This window comes from Protopterus annectens, chromosome 8.part0 (genome assembly GCF_019279795.1).
Source record: "Protopterus annectens isolate FY-2018-M chromosome 8.part0, PAN1.0, whole genome shotgun sequence".
NCBI lineage: Eukaryota > Metazoa > Chordata > Ceratodontiformes > Protopteridae > Protopterus > Protopterus annectens.
The window spans coordinates 560,258,386-560,278,587 of NC_056741.1; positions in this window are offsets into that span (position 1 = coordinate 560,258,386).

A 20,202-nucleotide genomic window follows, 5' to 3' on the forward strand; every position below is an offset into this window, starting at 1 on the left:
GACCAGACAACGACCAGAAAGCTAGTTTTCTATTGTGCTGAAGGTGGTTTGTGTAGCTGACCACAGCTCGTTTGGAGATGTGGTGAGCATATCAGGGTGGAGTTGTCAGCATATTGAACACAGCTGACTTTAGGGACAGCAGTATAAAGGTCGTTAATGAAGATGGGGAATAGAAGGGGCCCTAGTATAGATCCCTGGGGTACACCTAGTGTGTTGAGTAGGAGTTTAGAAAGTTTGTTTTGTCAAAGCACAGCCTGCTGTCTATCATTCAGATAAGATTGGAGCCATTGAATGGCTGTAGTATCTAGCCAGAAAGTTTTCAGGGTATGGATTAGTAATTGGTGATACACCATATCAAATGCCTTGAAGAGATCCAAGAAGGGGACAGAGGATATGTTATTGTTATTGCGATTATGGTTTATGGTATTGGAGAAGGCTAGAAGAGTTGAAGTAGTGCTGTGGTGAGGTCGGAATCCATGCTGGTAGTCTGCCATGAGGTTATTCTGAGTTAGGTGGTGCATCAGTTGTCTATGGATACATTTTTCCATAATTTTTGCAAGTGGGGATAGTATTGCTATTGGCCTATAATTGGATAACTCAGTAGAGCTACCTCCTTTGTGAAGTGGGATTACATAGGATATTTTCCAAATAGAAGGGATTTTGGCTTCTGCTGTTGTTCGATTGATTAGTATCAAGATGGGGTAAGCAATGGCATCAGCTGTTTTTTGTAGATACTCGGCAGGGAGTTAATCAGCGAAGAGTGTAGCTGGTTTTAGATTTTTAATCAAGGTACGGATGAGTGAGGTGGCAACTGGTTAGAATCTAAATGTGAGTTGGTTTCTGGGGGGTGCTACTTTCATGGCTAGGGGAGCTGAGAGGTAGTTGGCTCGCTAAGGCTTGAATAGTCTCAGTAAAGAAACAGTTAAAACTGTCGGAGACTTCCTCAGAAGGTTTATCAATGGTGGCTGCAGGGATTGGGGTGGAAGTTTGTCCCAGATGTAATAGTTTATTTAAACCTGCCCAGAACTTCTGAGGGTTGTTTTGACTTATTTCCTGTAGATTATAGTAGTATTTTTTTTGACTTGTAGAATGTTTTTTTTTAGTGCTGTTTCTTATTTGAATATATTTAATGTGATCTTGTGGGTCTTTAGTAGTACGCCAAAATGCCCATGCCTTGTTTCTAAGGGTGATTTTTAGTTTAGACTCTGGAAAGCCATGGCGCAGTTTTTGCCTTAGTTCTTGTTGAGCGAATGGGTGCATGAGAAACAAGAATTTCTATGAATTTTTTGTTAAAGTATGCAACTGCTTCATCTAAGTGGAGGTGTTTTAGAATTGACCATTTACATGAGTTTAGCTCGTGTTGGAATTTGGTGGGGTTAAAGTATTTTTTGTTTCTTACCATTCTAAGTAAGGGTTGTTGGGGGTTGATGGCTTTTGTGCTTAATATAGGTGAGAAGGTAATCGCTTAGGTCATCAAGGAGGGTCCCAGAGGTGTACATTTGGGGATGACTATTTATAAGTACCCAATCAAGTATGCTTTCTTTTTTGTTCAGTTTTCCTATCCTGGTAGTGGTTGTGATGATTTGTGATAATGCATGCAGTTTAACATGGGTGGTGGGGGAATCTGAGGAACAGGTATTCCATTCTATGTTAAGGTCTCCGAGTAGTAGGGTTTCTTGGGGGTAGTGACATTAGCCAATGAAAGGTATCTTCAAGTGTAGCTACATTATTACCTGGGGAAATGTACATACAGATGATATAGATACATTTATTTTTATTGATTTGTAGTTCGGTGGCAATAATCTCTGAGTTGTTAATTTGAGGTGGTTGTATAGCTTCAGTGGTGACGTTCAATGCAGATTTATATAGAACAGCTACCCCACCCCCTTTCCTGGAAACATGATCCAGCCTGTATATGTTATACCCAGGTGGTAGCACTTCATTGTCTGTATTGCTAGGTTTTAACCAGGTTTCAGATAAACAGAGAATCTCAGGGGAGTAGATAGCAAGGAGTGCATGGAGTTCATGTACCTTGTTGTTAATACTTCTAATATTAAGGTGACAGGCCAGGAGAGAGTTAGTTGGCCTATCAAGTGTAGGTTTATAACTTGGATTGCAATTAGGGGGGTAGGTTTGACTGAAGTTGATGGGCCAGGGTTGGGGTGGATGTCACCACCAAGTGTTAGGTTAGGTTTAAACCTAGTAATGAGTTTCAGGAGTTCATTTATGAGTTTATAATAGTGTTTCAATCTAGAACTAATGTGTCTGGGATTGGCAAGTTGATAGAGTGAGCAAGGTGCAGGGCTGGACACTGTAGTGTAAGACTGGTGAAAGGAGGAAGGGCTTACAGCTAGGGTGACAGTATGGCCTTTTGGATACTGATATCCAGTGAGAAACTGGTTTTCGTACAAAGTAAGTAGATAAGGGGCTAGCAAAATGGACAGTAAAGATGAGTATAGCATTTTGAGTGATGGAGTGTGTCAGTTAAGGATCTGTATTGTTTGAATGGTACGACACCAAAAGATAGAATGGCAAATTTAGAGGTAATAGAGTGGGGGTGGAGAAGATTGTCAGGTTAAAGCTGAAAGGTTCTAGTAGCAGGGGGTGTGAATATATAACTATAAATTTAGTGGTACTAGGGGCGGGTGAGATTTGGGGGCAGGGTGGGGCACGAAGCGAGCCCAAGCGAAGCGAGGGCGAGCGGGGCTTACGTATATATATATATATATATATATATATATATATATATATATATATATGGGTCTACTTTAAAAGACCGAACCGACGATTCCCGACACGCTGAAAGCGAAGACCAAGCGACCGACATGCGTTTATCGAAAGGGTGATTTGCCGACAGCGGAAAGACCGACAAGGGTAATGTGTGATCGCGACTTGGTAAGTGTGCGACAGTGACGGAGTTAGGAGCGGTCAGGTAAGTGTGCGATATTGTGGGGTTTTGGGTTAGGCTGTGGGAAAGGTGAGTGTGTGTTAGTGTTGGAGTTAGGGTTCGGGTAAGGTAAGTGTGTGATAGTGAGGGACTGTAGTTTAGGGACGGGTTAAGTGAGTTAGGTTTAGAGTGCGGGTAGGGTGTGTAATGCGATAGTGACGGGCTTTATGTTTTTGGGTGGGTTAAGTGAGTTAGGGTTAGGGTGCAGGTAGGTGAAGTGTGCGATAGTGTCGGACCTTGGGGTTAGGGGTGGGTTAAGTGAGTTAGGGTTAGGGTGCAGGTAGGTGAAGTGTGCGATAGTGTCGGACCTTGGGGTTAGGGGTGGGTTAAGTGAGTTAGGGTTAGGGTGCAGGTAGGGTGAGTGTGCGATAGTGTCGGACCTTAGGGTTAGGAGTTTGGGTTAGGGCTAGTGGCTATGCTATGTAGTGTAATGTGTTGTTTATGTTGGTGTGTCGGTGTAATGGTGTTCGGTGTTTTGCGTTGTCGGTTTTGTGTGTTGTCGGTTATCTGGTCTCAGTGATTTGTGTGTCGGCGAACTGGTGTGTCGGTCTTTCAAAGTAGACCCATATATATATATATATATATATATATATATATATATATATATATATATATATATATATATATATATATATATAATATATATATATATATATATATACATATATCCTGTATATATGAAAACATATACATATGTGTGTATATATGTATATATATATATATATATATATATATATATATATATATATATATATATGTGTGTGTGTGTGTGTGTGTGTGTGTGTGTGTGTGTATGTATATGTATATATATTATATATAGTTATATATATGTATATATATATATGTATATGTGCATATATTTATATTTATATATATATATATATATATATATATATATATATATATATATGTGTGTATATATATATATATATATATATATATATATATATATATATATATATATATATATATATATATATATACATATGTGTATAACATATGTCCATAACATGTAGTGGAGTCATACCTCAGCACCAATAGTCACAACCTCTTGGTGCAAGGGGATGTCATGTAAGTATTGCAGGTATACATGTAGACTTTTGCTACTGTAACAGGGGTTGTCTTAACAGTAATGTGTAGAAAGTCACAAATGATATTGACATGTACGCCATCAGTTACTGATACACATAATAAGATCATCATAGTACAGTACCACACAAATCACAGTAATGATCCTGCAGAATACAGCAGAGATATGACCAATAAATGTGGACAGTCTGACACACTCTGGTCAGTGCAGAGGTATACACAGCACCCCTTAGTTCAAGATGTGTGGACCAAGCCTGACAAAGTGGATGTTTATAGCCATGTAAATGGAGATATCACAAAAATACTGGAATAGATAAGCTCACACAATTTATGCATTCACACACCTGTCTGTCCTGACATATAATAACCAGAGGAGCAGAGGTCACAAGCCCACATACCACCCACTAGTTAGTGACATACATCTGTACAGCATCCCACTGCTTTGTCAGAACTACACAGCAGTTATGGTGGCCGGGCAACAGTACATGTGACAAATATCTAGACATAACATCACACTGGGTAAATGCACTGAGCTGCTAGGCATGTCACAAAGCACTGTGCAAACTACAGGCAGACTGCCACAATACTGGCCCCCATTTCATATGGGGGAATACACATGTACCTGAAAATATAGCAGGCTCTACAGGCATGTAATAGCATGGAGTAACAGACACCTGTGTGAAAGTGCATACCCACAACCAGTCTGAACACAGCCACAGTTACATATGGTAAGGGTACTTAATATTACAGTATATGGACTGCGTGAACAACACCACCCTAATATGTGCCACTCACACACCAACCCTACATATACTAGGCCAATACACAGTGCATTCCAATGCCTGACTGTGGTATGGGACACATGTTGGTCTTGCCCTACAAACATGTATGCCGATAGGGTACCATACACTCCAGCAGCATGCAACACCACATAGCACAGCACCAAGAGCAATGACATCTACCACAGTCTGTACACAGGCAAAGGTACATATTCACATTACACACTCTGTTGACAATCACCATAAGTACACAGACCTCACTACTGTACACACTACAACAGAATATCCAGGTTTTGTCCTCAGATATAAGCCCTACTATGCGTAACATGTCTAGCGGTCTGGTATCTCACTGGCTTGTTATCAGGTATGATGTCAGTAAATAATGATGTACTGAACATATGCACCTCTTACTGCATGACATATGTACAAAGGTTGACAGAGTTGTGGCTGGAGGCACTAACACAGGGCCAATATCGACATGTTGCTGTGATGAACCCATACATTTACTTGTGAAACAGGCTTTGTTGTGACATATGTCTACTGAGGGATATGAAGTCAGTAACTCACATGGCTGTCACCATGTCCTTACTGCAATCCTCAGAATATGCTACTGCATTTCTAAAGATAAGACAAGTGTGATTAACACTACATATGAAAGACTCCAAACACTGGCCAGTCTGCAGATAGCCCTACAGATGGGAGTTTCCCCAACCACATAATACTGTCATGACAGATATTAAATCATGTAGACCAGCCATATCCACACAAACCCTGTTAAACCAACATTACTTCAAATGCAGAAGAGCAAGACCTATATTCTGTCCTCATGTCTGGAACATCCCCTTCCTGTTTGTTGGCCTGCCTCCACAGTGTATGTTGTAAGAGGTATATCCATCTACCCTCTGTGATGCTGTTTGTCAAACACCGACATGAAAAGGGCCAACACCCACATGATGTTCTTAGTTATAGGAGTGTGTTTCCATGCAATTGGCTATGAGAATGATACCACAGCTGTTCCACATGCAATCAGCTAGTGGGGGACTGCAATTTGTGCACAGGCCATCAGCTGATCATGGAATCACTTACAAACCACAAACTGCTGCCTAAGTAAAGCAGGAGGACCTTTCCACATCCACATCCATCAGAAAGGGAGTGAAAGAGACAGAGACAAAGTAAGAAAGGAAGGGGGTAGGAGAGTAAGAGCTAAGCATGTTTGTGTCACACACTTACCAGTACTGGGTTTCAAACCCCTGCCTGATTATGTATTGCTGTTACATTTTAATGCAGTTTTTGCATGCGCCACAGAGCTTACATGTTGGGGAGTTGTCCAAAGTTATCTTTGAAGGTGAGTGACATCAGCAACAGTGATACAAGAGGGATAAGGTAAGTATAGTACATGTGGCTGTCCACAAAAGCAGGTGTCTCGGAAGACGCAACCACACTCTCTCAGGAACTCACACACATTATCACAGTTGGCAGGGTCAGGATTAGAATTCCTAACTAACTAGTTTGCTACACTACAGTATTACTCAGTTATCACATGCGCCACAGAGGTTATCAGACTGATATATGGGCAAAGGGTATGTCAAGGTGACTGACATCAGAAGGCATGCTACAACAGGGCAATTGATGGTGTAGTGAGTGTGAATGACTTCCAAATCATTAATCTCCACACACACACACACACACACACACACACACACACACACACACACACACACACACACACACACACACACACACACACACACACACACACACATTTCCCAGTACTGACATGCATGGGTTCATTGCTTCACAGGTCTGTAGTAGTTGACTGTGCCAGGCTGTACAAGGCTAGGCAAAGAGTATACCTTGGCATCAGGCCACATGACAATGGTCTGCAGTGTGGCTCAGGGGCATTATCCATGGATTGGCCCACACAGGTGGGTATTGTATTCACCATCCACTCATCTGGGTTACTATTGTGGGTGGCCAGTGTTGTGCAATGCTTGCCATGTATGTGTTCTATATTCCATAACATGGACAGTGTCTGGGTTGTGCACATGTCCCACATGCATGTTCTGTGACATGTGAAAGTGTACCTTGGGTGTCTGGGGAAAGACTGTTATCATCTGGTGTGGCATTCCTGACTTCATGTGGTGAGAACTGGCTATGGAACTGAGGTTGTGCCGGCACCTACATTGACAGCATGATACAGGTATTCACTGGTGTTACTGGCATCTGTTCATACAGGGCATGTGTATAAGGTATGGTATTTTCTTTGTGTATTACATTTGCAGACTCTACAGTTGTTGCAGGTGTCCAGTGGGGACCATAGCAAAGGACCACTGTAAGCAATTATTTGCCTATTGTAGGGATGGAACAGGGTGTCATGACCTCTGTAGTCAATTGTAATCACACCGTGGTTACTATCTGTGGGCAATATGCAGGGAACTACCAATATAGTGGTTGTTGCCTAGCCAACTGTGTTTGTGTATGAGACATGGGTGGAGAGTGTTTTCTGGGTAATACAAGGGTTGCCTATATTGTTCACCAATCCATAATATCACATGTAGGGGTATGGATCGTCTACACCAGCCTCTCTGCTGTTTGACCTCTGTTGTCCTTGTAAGGTGGACATTGTGACAGATACAAGAACTTTGCAAAACCCACCTCACAATGAGTCCTGTTACTACACAATCACAGCTACCTCCACACAGGATACTGATGACAAACACACACGCACACACACTTGACAGCACCGAGATTCAAACCCCTATCTAGCTATGTATTGTTACTACAGTGCACTGCATTTATCACATGCACCACAGAGCTTATAGGGCTAGCCCTATTCCAAAGGTGTATTTCAAGGTGAATGACATCAGCAGGCTTGCCAAAGTAGGGCAAGGGAAAGTGTAGTGACTCTGACTGGCCTCAAAAGCATTGATCCCTACACACACACAGAGTCTCATAGTTACCATGGCTGGGATTAGAATTCCTACCTAACTAGTACATCACACTGCAGCATTACACAGTTATAGCATACGCCATGGAGCTTATAGGGTTAGTCCTTCTACAAAGGTGTATTTCAAGGTGAATTACATCAGCAGGCTTGTCAAAGTAGGGCAATGGAAAATATAGTGACTGTGACTGGCCTCAAAAGCATTGATCCTTACACACACACACACACACACACACACACACACACACACACACACACACACACAGTTGCCATGTCTGGGATTAGAACTCCTGCCTAACTAGTACATCACACTAGAGTATCACGCAGTTATAGCACATGCCATGGAGCTTATAGAGCTAGCCCTTCTCCAAAGGTGTATTTCAAGGTGAATGACATCAGCACGCTTGCTAAAGTAGGGCAATGGAAAGTGTAGTGACTGGCCTCAAAATCATTGATCCCTACACACAGTCCCACAGTTGCCATGTCGGGGATTAGAACTCCTACCTAACTAATAGATCACACTACAACATCACGCAGTTATAGCATGCACCATGGAGTGTATAGGGCTAGTCCTTCTCCAAAGGTGTATTTCAAGGTGAATGACATCAGCAGGCTTGCCAAAGTAGGGCAATGGAAAGTGTAGTGATTGGCCTCATAAGCATTGATCCCTACACACACACACACACACACACACACACACACACACACACACACACACACACACACACACACACACACACACACACACACACACACACACACACACACACACACACACACACACACACACAGAGTTTCACAGTTGGCATGTCTGGGAATAGAACTCCTACCTAACTAGTACATAACACTATAGCATTACGTAGTTACAGCATGCACCACAGCGCTTATAGGGCTAGCCATTCTCCAAAGGTATATTTCAAGGTGAATGATAGCAGCAGGCTAGCTAAAGTAGGGCAATGGGAAGTGCAGTGTGTGTGAATGGGCCATAAACCATTAATCTGGAAGCACACACACAACACTCTGTCACACACAAGTTTACATTTGACAGGACCATGTATACAACTGCTAGATGAATAATGACTTTTACTGTCATGTTGCACAGTTATCACAAGCACCACAGACACTATAGTGCTGAGGGCTACCAGAAGCAAATATCTACAGTGATAGACATTTGCACATCATGTGTAATTGACCAATTGGGTGTGTGCTGGGTGGGACAGGCCTCATGATGGGAAGCTCTTTGTCACTGTCTGTCACTGTCTTCCCCACATCTATGCATGTGTATGTTTTACCTATTATAGTGTGTTGTCCTCAGATATATGTGTGTATTCCTATCCGTTATGTGTGCAAAGCATGACTGGTGTTCAATGTGGAGTGTGTTCACAGACATCTGCAACTGACATATATGTATAGTCCACTGTTGTTGCCAGACATGGGCTTCTTTTCTGTAAGTGTGGGACATGCCCAGTATGACCCTTCAGTATTTTGTTGTCAGATATGGGAAGTAAATACTGTGGGAAGAAATAGCCAGGGAATTGTTATGGCTAGGCTTGTATAGGCCCTAGGGCTGATAGCCTAGTACCAACCTATGAACCTATGAACCTATGAAGTGTGGGAGCATGCCCAGTATGACCTTCTCTATTGAATGTGTGAATCCATTCCAGGTAGGTTGTACACCAGTGCAGGCATTTGTGTTCTACACCTACATCTAGCAACCTCTTTCTGCAGGATATGTGTAGATAGGTTGACAATATGGGGTCACAATGGGCAAAAGATAGTGGGATACTGTAACTAATTGTGTCTGTGCTGCTTCTGCTACATGGTTTTGGTGTTAGCAGAGATAGTCAGACATATGTACTGTTTTACACTGTGATGTTTTATATCATCAGCTACTGACAGGTATATGTATTTGCTTGCAGTAATTTCCTGGGGAATACAAGATGACTGAAGCTGTGTCCAGTATTGTGGTCTGCAGCCTACATATTCTTGCACAATCATGCCATTCTGGAGGAGCAGCTGCAGACACTTGCTGATGGGTCTGTGTAAATGGTTCAGTACCTTGGTACTGTGGTAGCTGAGGATCCCATGCTTGTACATCTAGCGACGTGACAGAATGGCCATATCCTACTGTGGCCATAACTTACAGCTGTACAGATTCACACAGGTTACCAAGAGGCAGGGCTCATATTTATTTATTTTATTTTACATTTGTTGACTGGGATAGTCCGACTGGATACATGTCCATTTTCAGCAAAGGCCTGGGGAGAAAAGCTCCAATTTACTACAATCCACCATATTTCTGATCATTACCCCTTCACACTATAATTTATGAGCAGGTTTGTAGCAACCCATTCCTGTGTTTGCAGGCAGGGATAGTATGTGCACACATCTGAGTTTCAGACTTCACACACTCCATGGCGTCCTTGCTTCTACACCCCCCATTATTCTATCCTCTTCCGAACATTATGCAAATGATATCTGATAAGTATTCCTATAGTTATCACTTCATCCCAGCAGTATTTAGGGGTTGGTCCACAGTTCATATAGTAGGACATGGTGGACATGCTACTGGAATTTGTCAACATGGCCTTGCATTTGTGTTCTGTGGACTGTGTTATGTCCATATTTGGGAGTCCATAAGATAACATACATTGGCAGTACAGGCGAGACACAGGCCTTTGACAGAGGACTGTAGGGAATTTTGTAGTGATGCAGGCCATCTATAGCAGGCCAGTGCATTGTGTCACTCCTACAGTCCCAGGCTGCAAGCTACTGTATTCCCCTGGGGTGACAGGGTAGGTGTGCAAGGTGTTAATGGCAATAGTGTCTGTCCTTATTAATCCATTGGTATGGATGCTGGCAGGGTGCTGCTTACAGCTAAGGACACACCTGCATGGGACACCTCTACAGCATCCTGCATTCTGTGGAAATTCCCATGCAGAGGTGCGGGTCATATTGTACTCATTCCCAACAGCAGGGATATGACCTGTGAGGTACCTGTGGCTCATGGTGGGCTGAGCTGAGTGCATGTGTGCTATGGAAGCTACTTGCAGCTGACTGACAGATATATGTGGGGTATTCCACTTATGCTGGCTTGTGGGGGTATGTCAGTGGTTTCTCAGTACTTCATACCTGTGCCTTTTGTGGTCTACCAGTGTTTGGCCAGATTACATCAGTATTCCATACTACATAGCCAACTAATGTGCTGCTAACCTGTATGTACAAATCCAAAGGTGTGTCCATTTGAGAGTAACATTTTATGCACTTTCTGTCTAGGGCACTTCCACCAGTGTACTGTTTGTATGTCTGGGCCCACATACATGCCATGTCCATCTTTCAGATGGTGACAGATATTACATCTGAACAATTAGTATGGATTACTGCTGGATTCTGTCTTGCTGGAATGCATTGTGTTTGGCACTGCAGTTACGAGAACTTGGCCCTGTCATCAACAGTACTGGCCATTGGCCACCATGACATAACATCCATGCCTACATGCTGACCACTTTCACACAATATACAACACACAACAACCTAGCACACAGAGCCCTGCATATTGTACATGTGCAACAACCTATCCTGCTACTTAGCCAGCTCAGGTAATCTGTGCTCCACTGTTATTATATCCATACATATATGTTACCACATTTCTACATAGGATTGTGGGGGGGGGCACACCTGACAACTGTAAACATTTGCTATGACCGTACTTGTATTTCAGGTACTCTGTTGGCTTCCATTTCATTCTGTATTCTGACCTATCATGCAGACTAGAGGCATATCAGTGTAGTACAGTTCTTAGGTTTTATTGACCTACATTTCAGTTTCAGACTTCTTACCCTTTATAACTAACATCCCACTGCCTGACCTGTTGTAGTCTGTCTGTGTAGGTCTGGAGGGGGGCTGTTCTCCATTGCCATCACTCGGAGGCCTTAGCACAGCCTACACCTGCCCTGCTGGCTGAGACTGTTGTTGGGTATGTGAGCCTCACTGACATGCATATGTGTGTGTCTTATGGACACACATTTGGCCCACCACATGTCCTGCAGTGGGTTTTGCCACCTTGTCTAGTACTGCATATTATGTTGACACCAGTATTTATTGTGGATTTCATGCTGCCGATATAGGCGTCTACTATCTGCTGCCATCCTATTCAGCCACCCAATTCCCTTGCATGCTCACATCCATACCATAGATACAAATAGCAGAACATACTACTCCATTCACCAATTGATAGTGAGAGTGACTTATCTTATGGTTGTGCCAGTACTGAAGATGGTGCTGGAGGGCTGATTATGTCGGATGCACATAGTACACTCCCTATACATGGTTAAGTACAGGTAGTGTCATGTCTGGCATCCCTTTTACTGTATGTGTGTGTCAGAGAGAGGTGTCATTCCCTGGGTTCCTACCGCGTCATTGTATGTGCTATGAGTTGCCTCTTTGCCAAGGCCAGGGCATACTGGGCATGCCTCCTTCTGCCTACTGGGGCAGGCTCAGGTTGTTCCTCCTCTGAGTCACTCTGTGCCTGTCCAGGCCTTGGCATTGGTGGGGGTCTGTGTGGCCCTGCCCTGTGCTGTTCCTGCTGCAGCTGTTTCTGCAGGATCATATTGAGTAGCATGGCACATACGATGACAATTTGGGTACATGTAGCTGGTGAGTACTGCAAGGCTCCACCGGATGTGTCCAGGCACCGAAACCATGACTTGAGCATCCCAAACACATGCTCTATTATAATTCTGGTCTGTGCGTGTGCCTCATTATGGAGTTCTTGTTCGGTTGTGTGTGCATTTCTGATGGGTGTCATCAGCCACGGCTCCAATGCGTAACCAGCATCCCCCACTAGGTGACCATAAAGGATGTCCCCATTGGCAAATCTCTGGTACAGCTGTAGCAGATGCCAGATGTGGGAATTGTGAAAGCTTCCAGGGCAGCCAGCACACACATTCATTATAATACCCTGGGCATCACACATGACCTGGCAGTTGATTGAGGGGAAGCCCTTGTGGTTGATGTAGACCCTACCCTACTCACCAGGTGGTGCTTTGATGCATATGTGCATGCAGTCTATAGCACCCACTACCTCAGGGTATTCTGCTATTTGGTGGAACAGTTACATATTGCTGGCCAATGCCTCACAGGTGTTGGGGAAATATACATGCTCACCAGCATGTGCTGACATGGCATCCAGGAACTGGTGGAGTACCCTGGATGCTGATGCCTGTGAGATCCCCATCATATCCCCAGTTGGCCTTTGGAAGGTACCTGTAGCTAGTATTCTTAGGCCTACACATACCTTAGTATCCACTGGGTTGGGTTCCCCTCTGTTAGTTCTGTGTGTCAGGCATGGCCGGCACAGCCCAACAATTTGCTGTAAGAGGTCCCTGTCCAGCCTATAGCACTCCACTGTCTCCAGCTCATGTAGCCTCTGGTAGGTTACCCTGGGTCTGTACACTCTTCTGTCATCTCACTGTGGGTTGGTCGACAGCAATCACATCCTCACCACCCTCAGCCTCTTCCACATGTTGTTGTATGATAGCTATTGCTGCCCCTATTATTTTGTTGTTTTGTTTGTTAAACTTTTCCTGCTTGTATACACCGGTAGTGTAGAGTATGGGAAAAAACAGAGGGTAAGGTGTTTGTATAGTTTATAGTAGAGTTCTGGGCTGGGCTGGTCTGCTGCCTGTGTAATTGTCTGATTCTGATACATTTCACCTGCTAGCTATGTTAGGTCTCCTAGATTACCTTCCTGCTGCTGTTTTGCCTTCCCATTGCCTTCCTGTTTAAGCCCAGGGGCACACTGCGCAAACACAGTGCTCAAATATGCACAGAGCTGCTATTTCCTGGTTTACTTTTCTTTTTTTTTCTTTAAAACATGGTGTGCAGCGTGCAAACCCACTTAGGCAATGTAAAGAATGCTAGGCAGCCTCAGACACACACCCTTGCTTAGCTCTGCTAAGCTAGGAGCAGACCCGAGCCACAGGGCTCCAATCCACTTACAGTATGCCTGACACCGCCCCCCCCCCCATGATGTCAGCTAACTGCTAGGCTTGCACCAAACTATTCCTGCTCTTACACTATTGGGTGCTGATTAGCATGCAGGGGAAATCTGGGAGTCAGTATCATTCCCCTTATTTGCATAGGATTGCCTGCTAATGCATAGTTACATATCACACACTGAGCCTCCTCCTTTAGCAACCACTATTCACTGGCCATGTTGTCTTCTGCCTGCCATTGAGTATAATGGCAAAATAGTGATTTTGGTTAGAATGCTTATTTTAGTTTTTTTTTTCTTATTTTCCACCCAATCCCATTTGCATGCCACTGCCCTACGTTTAAACAGCCGAGATAGGCAAAAAAATAAAATAAAAGTTTATTTATTTTTTTTATATTTGCACATGTTTTCCATGACAAGGCCTTATAGTTGGCCATTGGCATGCTGTCTCCATGATTTCTACCCTTTATTTGGAGCTGTCATGGCTCCATTTTGTAATTTTCAGAAATGTACTCCGTTACTGGCGGAGTCCATTTCTGCAGATTACACTAGTCCTGCACAGCCGGTTTCCAGCTTCCTGGACTGCAAATTCGCCTCATTTGCATGGATTTTTCCTGCAAATGAGGTAATTTGATTACAAGGGCTAAGTCTGTGCAGGACTAGTGCAGGAGCGCTCGTGCACGCCGCTACAGGTTATTCCTGGATCGCACGGCAGACATATTGCCTGCTGGAGCTCCTGCATTAGTCCTTCATGCCATGCAGGGCTTGCAGAATCCAGGGGTACAAGTGATTAAGGGTATTCTTCATTTAACTCTTGTCCGTGTTTAACAGGAGTTTCAGAATTTAGCAATTAGCTCAGCATTATTTACATGTTACATCACAGACAGACTGCATAATATGCTTTCAGCAATATGAAAGAATATAGTTTTTACTCAGATCTACCAACAAACTTCTGAAAACTCAAAACATGTCAGGCAACCTCCACACAGAGTAAGATGAAGGGTGGGAGACTAAAAATAACTTTGCAAAGGTTTTTAATATGAGTAGCAGGGGCTCAAATCCTTTTTTACCTTAAATGTTTACCATCAGAATGCCAGTTGGGAATAGTAGGATTGTGGGCATTTGAACATGGATGGTGGACATACATTCTGTCTTAATAAATTGTGTGCATATACTGAAAGCAGCTGTGTTTTCACAGATAGGAATGACAGAAATGGCTTCACAGTTTGGCAGTGGCTTCAGGCTATCAGATAGTTTTCTGAATATGGGTATAGACTTTAAAAATAGATGACAGCACAATGTCTGGGACCCTTTTAACTTGACTGCAGTCAGACAGATGGTATTGTCTAGAATACAACAGGTGACCTACTGTGAGTATATATATATATATATATATATATATATATATATATATATATATATATGTGTGTGTGTGTGTGTGTGTGTGTGTGTGTGTGTGTGTGTGTAGGGGTGGGAGGGGTGGGAGTGGCTGGCAGCATGTGTGGTTAAACCTGCCTCCATAGAAGTTTGCTGTGTGAACCAGCCCCTACATAACAAGCTCCTTCTACCTGATATATAGCAGAGCTCCTTACTTTGATAAAGCAATTATAGTACCTGCTGTCCTTTTGTAAAAAATGATGCATGAATGATGTTACACACAGGACCTTCTAACTGATGTGATTCTTCAAGGGAAGTCTACGTCATGGTATTAAAAAAAAACAAGACAGGCATGCAGTCTTTTCACAAAACAGATGAGGATTACTGGCCTCAAACAGATGCCCTACGCAGACCATTTCAAAAAACTCCAGCTTTACTCCGTCGCATATCACCTACTCAGAGGTGATCTCTGCCTAACATCCAAAGCTATGTCAAACCCAGAGCTGTTGGAAATGCTCCACGTAAGGAAATCCCAATCCCTCCAAGCTACACGCTCTAGGGACCTAAACCTTGTCACCACAATAAACAGAACATGCTGGAGGGATAGATTCCTGTCCCAGAGACTTCCCATACTCTGGAACAAACTACCTATCTACATCAAACAAAGCTCCTCATTAGCACTCTTCAAGAAAAATCTTGATGATTGGATGGGAGATAGGAAATTCACCCCAAAAATCACTTCTGTGGCTCTGCTTGACAGGGGCACAGGAAAATAATTTTCTTGAGTGGCAAAAGCCAGGGTACCATTTGGCTAGGCTTATATAGGCCCTAGGGCCAATAGCTTAGTACCTACCTATGAACCTATAAACCTATGAACCTATGAGCAACCAAGAATTTAAAACCTAAGTATGGATGCAGATGAGTCTGGTAATAAGTTGGCTTGTGTGCTCTTAACAAATGCTTTTCTTAATCTCTCTCTGCGTCTCAGGCTCATTGGACTCTTGTATTGCCCTGATACGTCAGGAGTTTCTTGTGGAATTTTTCATCTGCATCTGCTATAAGAAAAATGTTTGACATCTCATGATGTTAACCATGATAGCAGCAGATGAATGTTTGTACACAAGGTTGTTGGGTGACTTTTGGTGGTGTGGTCTTTGATGTTGAGAAATGAGCTCAAGGATCCTTAAAAATATGCAAGAATGAATAATATGCTCATTGTTTCAAGAACAGACAATTATCATGTATCAGTTCTGTGCAACTTGCACCATCGCCTTGAACTCTTTCAACATCATAATCTTCCTTAACTTGGTTGAGAACTGCTTGCAACACTGAAGCATCATCTAAAATTAATGTGTTTTTTCTTTCTTAGTTTGAGAAACATAATATTCATTCCTACAGATTACATAGGCAAAGTGCTCAGCCTATTATTCATTTTACCTACTTGCAAAACACATGACTGCACGATTATTTAACTTGTAATGCCTCACCCTGTGAGGCTAACAAGTCTTACCATGCCTTTTAACACAGGGATATGTTGTTCACTAGACTTTTTCTTTTTGACATCCTTATGACTGTTGTCAGAATGCCTTGGTCTTTTATTTGCATATTCACTCTACCTGCTTGTTTTTCTAATGGTCTGCCATCTTGTAGTTGTATGCCCTCTGCTGTGATTTTTGTTTTACGTGTTAGTTTTACTACTGCATTTGACTTGTGTTTCATTTTGACCACCTGAACAAACTCTGGATCTTCTTCACTAATTTCACCTGTCCCACTTTATCTGCCCTTTCTTTCTCCCCATCTGTCACCTCTGTTAATTACCAGCTGTATTATAATGCCCTTTATATTCATGCTGTCAATACAATGTTACACAGGAAATGTTTTGAATCCCTTGTGCTGTTAACTGTACTATTTGAAATGCCACTCGAGCTACTCTAATGTCATTATCATAAATGCATATGACTTTTATTGTACAACACAGTGAAAAAGAGTACCCTTCCTACCCTATAATGCATTTGTCTTATAATATAGCAAACTGTCCGAGAAGTGGGACCAATGGCCCTGACTAATAGTATGACACAATGGAAAAGGAAGTCCACTGGGAATGCAGTGCTGAAGTGATGCCAGTTTTATCTCATAATGCATTACTGAAATGGCAAGGATTCTGCCTGATAATAGAGAATACTGTGACAGCTGAACCCTTATCTCACAATATACTTTTGACCCCTTCTTTGTCTGTGCATATACAGAGATAAACCTACTTTATTTCCTCCACTATTGTGATCCTTAGTGGGAGGTTCCATCTGCCTTTCAAATGCATTACACATTCGTTTAGAAATGGCATTTCTCTCTAATGGGTTTGGGAGCCACACGTAAAGACCGCAAGGTGCGGCTGCCAAACCCTTCAGAAATACCTGCCATGGTGATTCATCACATTCATGTCTATCCACAGAATGGCTTCAAATTAAATACCATTTCCTTACAAATGAGCTAAAAAACACTTCCAGTAATCACAAAAAAGTCTTTTTGTAGAGTACAAGATCCCCTGCACCCCTCCTATAGTGGGGGACCTCAAACATCCAACTTATATAGACCAACTGTGAGGTCACACAATGATGGGGAAAATTACAAACTCAAACACTGCTGATAGCTGTTTTCAGACACTACAGAGAATGACATTCAAGTGAAAGCCGTTCAGTAGATTGACATGTCTCGGTTTCATCACAACTAAGTATCAGAACAAAAAAAAAACATTAAAGCACACTAGAAAATCACAAGAGCAATACAAATGAAATGTTGAAACACGTTTCCTTGGAAAAGAAACACATAGGGCTCAACTGCCATGTTTAAAATGGCATCAGTTACTTTTTGGCACTGCAATTTTAAAACCAAATTCACAAAAGTAAAAATACAACCATGAAAGCACTATTCTCTTGCGTCATAGCCAAATTATGGAACTCCCTCCCACCCACAATTACCTCCGTACCATCATGAACCCACTTCAAACCTTTACTAAAAGTGCACCTAAAAACAAGCTGGCTATGCCTTTGCAGCTCCCACTGTAATATCATCCACCCACTACCTTTCCTTCCACCCCACTAACTACCTTGATTATAGCAAGCTTGGATGCTCATAAGCCTACTACTTATTATACAGCAGGAACTTCTTATTGTAACAATTTTTAATGTCTGTTATGTACTTCGCAGATAAAGATTCTAGTCGTCTACTGATGTACTATGTTCTTCATCTGTAACTATGTTTGTAATTGTTAATTGCTATGTTAATCAAATTGTTAATTGCTATGTAAATCCAATGTAATTACTGTCTGTATATTTTAACTGTGGAGCTTTTCTCCCTGGGCCTCCCCTGAAAATGGACCTATGTCCAGTCGGACACTCCCGGTCAACAAATGTAAATACATAAATAAATAAATAAAAGAATAAAATAAAATTATATAGAGAAAAATGCATACTTGTAAATATGCCTGCATGTTTCTTTCAGTTCACCTAAGGCACATTAAATCAAAACACTAACTACTCCAGTCAACAAATGTAAATACATAAATAAATAAATAAATAAATAAATAAATAAAAGAATAAAATAAAATTATATAGAGAAAAATGCATACTTGTAAATATGCCTGCATGTTTCTTGCAGTTCACCTAAGGCACATTAAATCAAAACACTAACTACTCCAGTGATAAAATAAGACATTAAAAAATACAAGTACAGTTAAATAAAGGGTCATAATGGAGAACACTGGACCTCACATAAGTGCAGTTGCAGGATAGGTCTGGCATAACCAAGTAACATGGTTACAAGAGTAGAGTTGCCTCTTGCTTGGTAAACACCTCAATATTTTTTCACCTCTGTGATTTGGCATTTATATATACTGATTCAGATATATGTTTAGACAGATAGGCAGACAAATAGGACATATAAATAGATTTTTCCTTGCACTGTGAGGTGTTATTTTTGCTTAGATGGAAGGTAAATGGAATGACAGGTTGACAGACAGAAAGCTTGACAAGTGGACAGTTAAGACAGGTAGGTAGGACATATAGTAAGAAAGGTAGATTAAGAGATTAAGCAATCAGTACTCCCTCAAGCCTACCTCACCTCAATTTTTTTTAATTGAAGAGAAAAGGAGTTGAGGGACCGTAAGCTCCCACCTTGCAAATGGAAGTAACAAAAAATGTGTATATATTCTTGTCCATTCTCCAGAACTGTCAGTATGACACAGCAGCTATCAAACTATACTGTCAGCATTATTTTTATTTATTTATTTTACATTTGTTGACCGGGATAGTCCAACTGGATTCATGTCCTTTTCAGAGGAGGCCCAGGGAAAAAAGCTCCATACATTCATACATACATACAAAAAATTTTTTATATACATGTGTATCATGTTATACAGTTTCCAATGCAGTTTTACATACAATAAAATGATAAAAACATCGTTCAGTCACATAAAGTTTAATACAGAGCTGTTAAAATCTTAACTTATAATTAAGGACTAGCCTGATTGTGGCAGGAAGTCCTCGTTAGGCATGCAGTTGTGGGGGAAGAAGTTAGTCGGGAGCATGGTAATTTGCAGGTCCAGAGATATACTAGCAGGGTCCAATGTTCTTGGTTATCTACAAGAAACTAATCCTGGGTAGGACAGCAGTATATTACAAGATATTACCACATTCTCACTCATACATGACAAGCAGTATGGATGAATGCCAATTCAACTACAGTATGCTTTGGGATGGGGAGAGAAATTGTGATGAAAGGAAAGTTTATATGGGTCTATATTATAACCGCGAAACCTCACATAAGCGAACACAGAAACGACACATATTGAGTGAACCACAAAAATACCGAACGTCCTGAACTGCAAAATTCAAAATGTCGAATCGGTATGGTTGGCCAACCCCACCGCCCACTACGTACTACCTACCCAAACAAAATAAATAATCCACATACATACACTTAACAAAACCCTACTTCGAACCCTAAACTAAAGCTTACATATATTACTATGTATGCACTTACCTTAACCCGCACCCTAACCCTAAGGTCCGTAACT